Source organism: Gossypium hirsutum, chromosome A06 (genome assembly GCF_007990345.1).
Source record: "Gossypium hirsutum isolate 1008001.06 chromosome A06, Gossypium_hirsutum_v2.1, whole genome shotgun sequence".
NCBI lineage: Eukaryota > Viridiplantae > Streptophyta > Magnoliopsida > Malvales > Malvaceae > Gossypium > Gossypium hirsutum.
This window is the reverse complement of record NC_053429.1, coordinates 42,623,381-42,629,308: the sequence shown is the minus strand read 5'-3', so window position 1 is coordinate 42,629,308 and position 5,928 is coordinate 42,623,381. Positions and strand designations below refer to the sequence as shown.

Here is a 5,928-nt window from a genome sequence, read left to right as displayed (position 1 = left end):
GAAATTAAAGGTATCCCTGAAAAGGTAGTATGCCCTAGCAGAAAAGATTGGTCTGGAAGGCTCGATGATGCATTATGGGCCTATCGAACAAAATTTAAGACACCATTAGGAATGACTCCTTACCGGTTGGTTTTTGAAAAGGCATGTCATTTGCCATTAGAGTTGGAGAATAAAGCTCATTGGGCTTTGAAGAAGTTGAATCTTGATCTTAAGGAAGCTAGTGAGAGAAGGATGTTACAACTCGATGAGTTGGAAGAGTTGAGGTTGTTTTCCTATGAGAATGCAAAAATGTGTAAAGAAAGATAAAAAAGATGGCATGTACGACCTCGCGAGTTTAAAGAAGGCCAGAAGGTTTTGTTGCTTAATTCAAGGCTGAAGTTATTTCCTAGAAAGCTAAAATCTCGATGGAAATGACCTTATACCATCTATCGAGTTTATCCTTATGGAGCTATTGAATTATACGACAATTACAGAGGTACGTTTAAAGTTAATGGTCAACGTCTCAAGCATTATTGGGACGGTGACGTTGAGCGAGTTGAACCCTTGTTCAAATTAACAAACCCCTGATTTTTTATGAACTCATTTTGTAAATAAATAAATAATTATAATTTATTTTCTTAATTTAGTACATTTAATTAATTTTGTCTAAGGAGATTGGAAATTAAGCGGGGTCGCTATGACCCCTCCAACCTTTCTTTGGAATTAATTTAATATAATTTGTTAAGAAGAAATTTTCTAATTAAGATTTAAAATGTTTTTTTTCTTTCTAGTTTAATTTATTTTGCTTAATTTAAAATGTTCATATTAATAAAGAGGGTCAAATTTGACCCAAGTACTAATCAGTTTCTCTTTGTTGCATAAGTTTGTAAATATAGTCTGAATTTGAGGCCCAAATAGCAAATAGGAGGGAAAAATCCACACCTATTGCCGCCACTTCCATTGCTTGCCGCCCATGTAACCTTAATGTAGCTAAATTTTTTCTACATGTTGCCCTAGTTTTCCTTATATAAATCCTTCTTCATTCTACTAATTTTTTATCCCTTAAAGCAATTTGCTTAACTCTAAAAATCCCTAAACATCCTCCTTATGTCACTAGCCTCAAATCCCAAAAGAAACCCCCAGTCCATTTCTTTTCATTTGTCGAAATCACCTAGTACTACCGCAAGAGAATCGCTAGAGCATCAACGTTGCTCCGCACGTAGCCGCTATCGCCATCGCACATCACCATTGCTGCTGCCATAACCTTTTCTATAACGCCCCAAAATATAAGTACTTATTTTTGTATATTTGTCACAAATACATGTCTGCTTTAATAGTTAAGTGTCCTGGGAAGAGTCGAAGAAGTCTTGGGTTCAAGCCTTGGCTTATACAAAAAATTTATTTTAATTGGTTAAACTCTTGTCTCTAGTCAATAGGCTCTCTAGTCAATAGGCTTTTAAATGAATGTGGGTATTTTATGATAGAAAGGGCATACTGGTCTAAAGGGTAAGGGGCGTGTTATATATTCTAGAGGACTGAGGTTCGAATCCTAGTAGGTGGAGTGGAGTGTTTTATTTTGCTGATGTGCCGTGTAAGTGGTTGAATGTCAGTGGAACTCTGATGCTGGTGGGCAGTTGGAGTATTTGTGGAGTGTGGGGATTGTGTAGCCAAATTTTGGGAGGAAATATGGGATTTGGATAGAGGAGTGATCGATTTGAGTGACTTGAGGAGGGAATTAAGGGATTTTGGGAAGAGTGGGAGTGTTGTGCCGTATGTGGGAGTCCTATTTTGTCAAAATCAGTCAATAACATACTTTCAGTCCTTGATGCCAAATTTTTGCTTTTGGTTTTTACTGCTTCTCCATCTTTCGTATTTCTCTATTGGGATGGATTGTTACTAAAGATCATTCGGGGTTTTTCTCAATTCGGTCTATTTCAGATTTGTTCTTCCTTATAACCGATTGCTTTCTTCTCTCCCACTCTCAAATCTTGGCCGAATACTCCTTATTCTTTCCTCTTTCAATTCTTTCCTTTTCCTTCACCCTCTTGTTTGGCCGAACACACTTTCCTCCCCCTCCTTCGATTCTTTTTTGGGTTCACAGATTTCCTCTCTTGCCATCTTGCCATTTTGACCGAATACCTCATCTCTTCCTCTCTCTATTTTGTTTTCGATTTTTGCAATTACGTATTGACTAATCGGTGGGTGCAGGGTTCTTCTCTGTTCTCTCTTTTTCTCTATGTGGAATACTCTTCTAACATTTGCCTCTGCTGCCATTTATGGCTAGGGACGTGTTGGTGCTAGTCTTTGCTTCTACAGTGATGTGGGTTTTGGCCTGCATTAGGGGTATCAGTTGATTGCTTCCTTTCCTTTTCTCAATGTGGCGCTTTCAGTAAGTTTTATGTGATTAGTACAATCTTTTGGCATGATCAATATATGGTTCAGATTGTTAAGTCTTGGTTGGATTGTAGGATACTTGAAAAAGGGGTTTGGACTAGTCTTTTGCAACAGATTAAGGAAGTGATCCTCAGTCAATGGACCAAGGTAAGTGGTAAGAAGCCATTTTAATAAGTGTTAGAGAAAAGGATTATTTAACCCTGTTGTTAAAGGGACTAATGGTGTGTTGTGTTTGGATCTAGGATTGGAGCGCTTGTGGTCTATTTGCACACTCTCACATCAAGGTGTGTAAAAACACTACCCTAATCATAAATCGGCAAAAGCCGAAATAAGTGACCATCGATGCTAATGGGTGTGCGCTCACACGTGTGATAATTCGAACGCATAAACATGGGCGTTTAATCGTAGAGGCCATCGTGAGTGATTTTATGGGTTAGGCCGTTTTGGGCCCACAAGCGTGTGGGCCCCACACGGGTTTATCACACAGAGGTGTGGAGAACATTGGGCCAAGCTGTGTAATCAACAAAGCCAAGGCCATTTCCGGACTATGTGGGGCACTCGGGTGTGTGGGCCTACATGGGTCCGCATTATGGGCCGTGAGCCCATTTTTACTGTTTGACTGTTGAGGTTGCATAGGTTGCCCGATACGACTGTGGACCTACTGTTGGGTCGGTAAGGGTATCTAGAACCCCTAATTGATGAAATGACTGAAATGCCCCTACAAGGTAAAATGACTGATATGCCCCTTTGAGATGTATGACTAGGTTTGAGCATGCCATCTTATATATATATTGATCACACGTATGATATTATGACATGATGTATGACATGTTGCATGGGATGGGTTTGTTATGATTGGAGGAAGTGTACTGGTCTGGCAGCTCTGCTGCAAATACTGTTAAGTGCCGTGATAAACCATAATTTATACATATTTTTACCCCATGCTTAACACATTTTATGGATGATTTTTCCTTAGAATTGGAAGATTTGATGCTCCTAATGCTTTAATTTCATGTTTTATACATAGGTGAGCATAGGAGAGTGAAAGGAATGAGAAACGGGCCAAAAACGGAGAAAATGAGCCAATGTACGAAATCAACACGGCCTGGACTTCCTCACACGGGCATACCACACGGCCGTGCCAATTTGGCAGAATCGAAGCACGACTCACACGGGTAGAACACACCCCCGTGCCATTCTAACAGGTTCGAGCACGGCTTGAAGTAGTCGCACACGGGCGTGTCCCTGCCGAGCCCAAGTTGAGTCCAATTCGGAAAAGGCTAATTTTAAGGGTTTTTAGGCATTCTAAAGCCTATAAATACACCCTAAACGAAGAGGAAAGAGGATGCGGGGAAAAGGAGGTAGGGAATTGCTCAAGGGAAGCCGATTGATCCATCTTAGAAGCTGAATTCACCATCAAGAGTGAAGATCTCCCCTCAATTTCCCTTTAGGAGTTTTGGGTTTTCTTTATGTTTTGTATTTATTATTCTTCTGAGATGTTTTCCGTTTTAGTTATGAACTAAATCCCTTAAATACCTAAGGGGAACGAAACCTAAGACGAATCTTGTTATTATTTTATGAATTGTAGATAAATATTTAACTTATTCTTAATTATGTGTTCTTAATTCTTGTTTTGATATCCCAGGATACTAATTTAAGATAAGCTATTATTCAGAGGAGGAATAGACCCTGTCTAAGAGTACATTTGTCATAATTAAGCGGAGTTGATTGCGCTCTTAGAGATAGGGTGACAAGATTTTACCAAATTAGGGTGAAATCTAATAAGGGGATCCATAGATCGAGTTAATGCAACCTTAGGGTGTTAATTAGAGAAAGGTCTCAATTATTCAATCTAGGGATTAGATGTTATTAGTCTTGAATAGGGATAATAACATAACTTAGGGATCTCTATGGAACAAGTTAAATGAATAAATCTTCCGATTCGGAGTCAGAATAACAAGTCAAGTCTAGGTAGATTATTCCTTAGGTATTGTCTTAATTCAATCGTTTTTCCAAAAGTAATTCCCCAATTCTATTTTCTGTGAATTCTTAGTTTAGATAATTAGTTAGTTAAAACAAAACCCCCTTATTCTTAGGCTAGATAATAAAAAGACAGTCATTACTAGTACTTTTAGTTCCTTTTGGTTCGACAATATGGTCTTGCTAAAACTATATTACTGTTTGATAGGTACACTTGCCTACATCGTGATAATAGTTAGTTTCAAGAACGATTAATTATAAATATATAAAACTTACCTGTCATGAAGTTCGCAATCAAGTTTTTGGCACCGTTGTCGGGGAACAAAGATATTAGGAACACTTAATTTTTATTACTATAGGCATTTATTTTTCTTTATTAATTTACTTTTTCTTTATCTTGGCAGGTTTTTATAGTTTATGACTAGAAGAAACCCGTTAAGACCACTACTTTTTGACGAAGAAATCGATTGCACAGCTCGCAGAAACCAAAGAGAAATAAGGTGAAGCTTAAGATACAAAGAGAACGAGCAAGAGGAGGATATTGAAACCCCAACCGAGGAGATGGCTAAAAACCAAGACAATCAGCTACCTCCTGCGATACTCGTTAAACTAGCAAATCAAAATCCTGCTCCTCGTACTATGTATGATTATGCTAAACCTACTTTAACAGGAACTGAGTCAAGTATAATTAGGCTTGCTATTGCTACAAATAATTTTGAACTAACACCTAGCACTATTAAAATGATATAGCAATTTTTTCAGTTTGATGGTTTGCAGGATGAGGATCCAAACACTCACTTGGCAAATTTCCTGGAATTCTGTGATACATTTAAAATTAATGGAATTTCTGACGATGCCATTCGTATTCGGTTATTCCCTTTTTCATTGAGGAGCAAAGCTAAACAATGGTTGAACTTGTTACCACGAGGGTCAATTACTACTTGGGAACAAATGATCGAAAAATTTCTATTAAAATATTTCTCGCCGGCTAAAACAGCCAAATCACGTAATGATATCTCTTCGTTTGTGAAGATGGACTTAGAAACTCTTTACGATGCATGGGAGAGATACAAGGACCTACTACGAAGGTGTCCTCACCATGGACTACCTCTATGGTTGCAAGTTCAAACATTCTACAATGGTGTGAACCCCTCGACAAGGCAAATGATTGATGCAGCTGCCGGGGCAACCATCAACAGCAAAACATCTGAAGAGGCTTACGGATTTATTGAAGAGATGTCACTGAATAACTATCAGTGGCAAGTCATAAGGACTAAGCCAACTAAAACAGCAGGCATTTATAACGTCGATTCGGTTACTATGCTGTCAAACCAGGTAGAACTTCTAAATAAAAAGATTGATGGCTTACTTGGTTCTACTCAGGTACATCTAGTAATGAGGTGCGAGACGAATGGAGGAAGAGCATGCACAGAGTATCAGCCCTTCAACCCTAGCATCGAGGAGGAACAAGTCCAATTTATGGGTAACAATAACTCTAGATCCCAAAATAACCCATATAGTAACACTTATAATGCAGGTTGGAGGAACCATCCCAATTTCTCGTGGGGCGGTCAA

General features: G+C 38.6%; 1 non-coding gene across 1 annotated transcript; it reads right to left on the bottom strand.

Annotated features, from left to right (window-relative positions):
• Positions 1-5,353: 5,353 nt before the first annotated feature.
• On the bottom strand, positions 5,354-5,459 carry LOC121231057 (small nucleolar RNA R71). Its single transcript, XR_005929126.1, has one exon. It is a non-coding gene; the product is annotated as a small nucleolar RNA R71 (small nucleolar RNA).
• Positions 5,460-5,928: the final 469 nt, after the last annotated feature.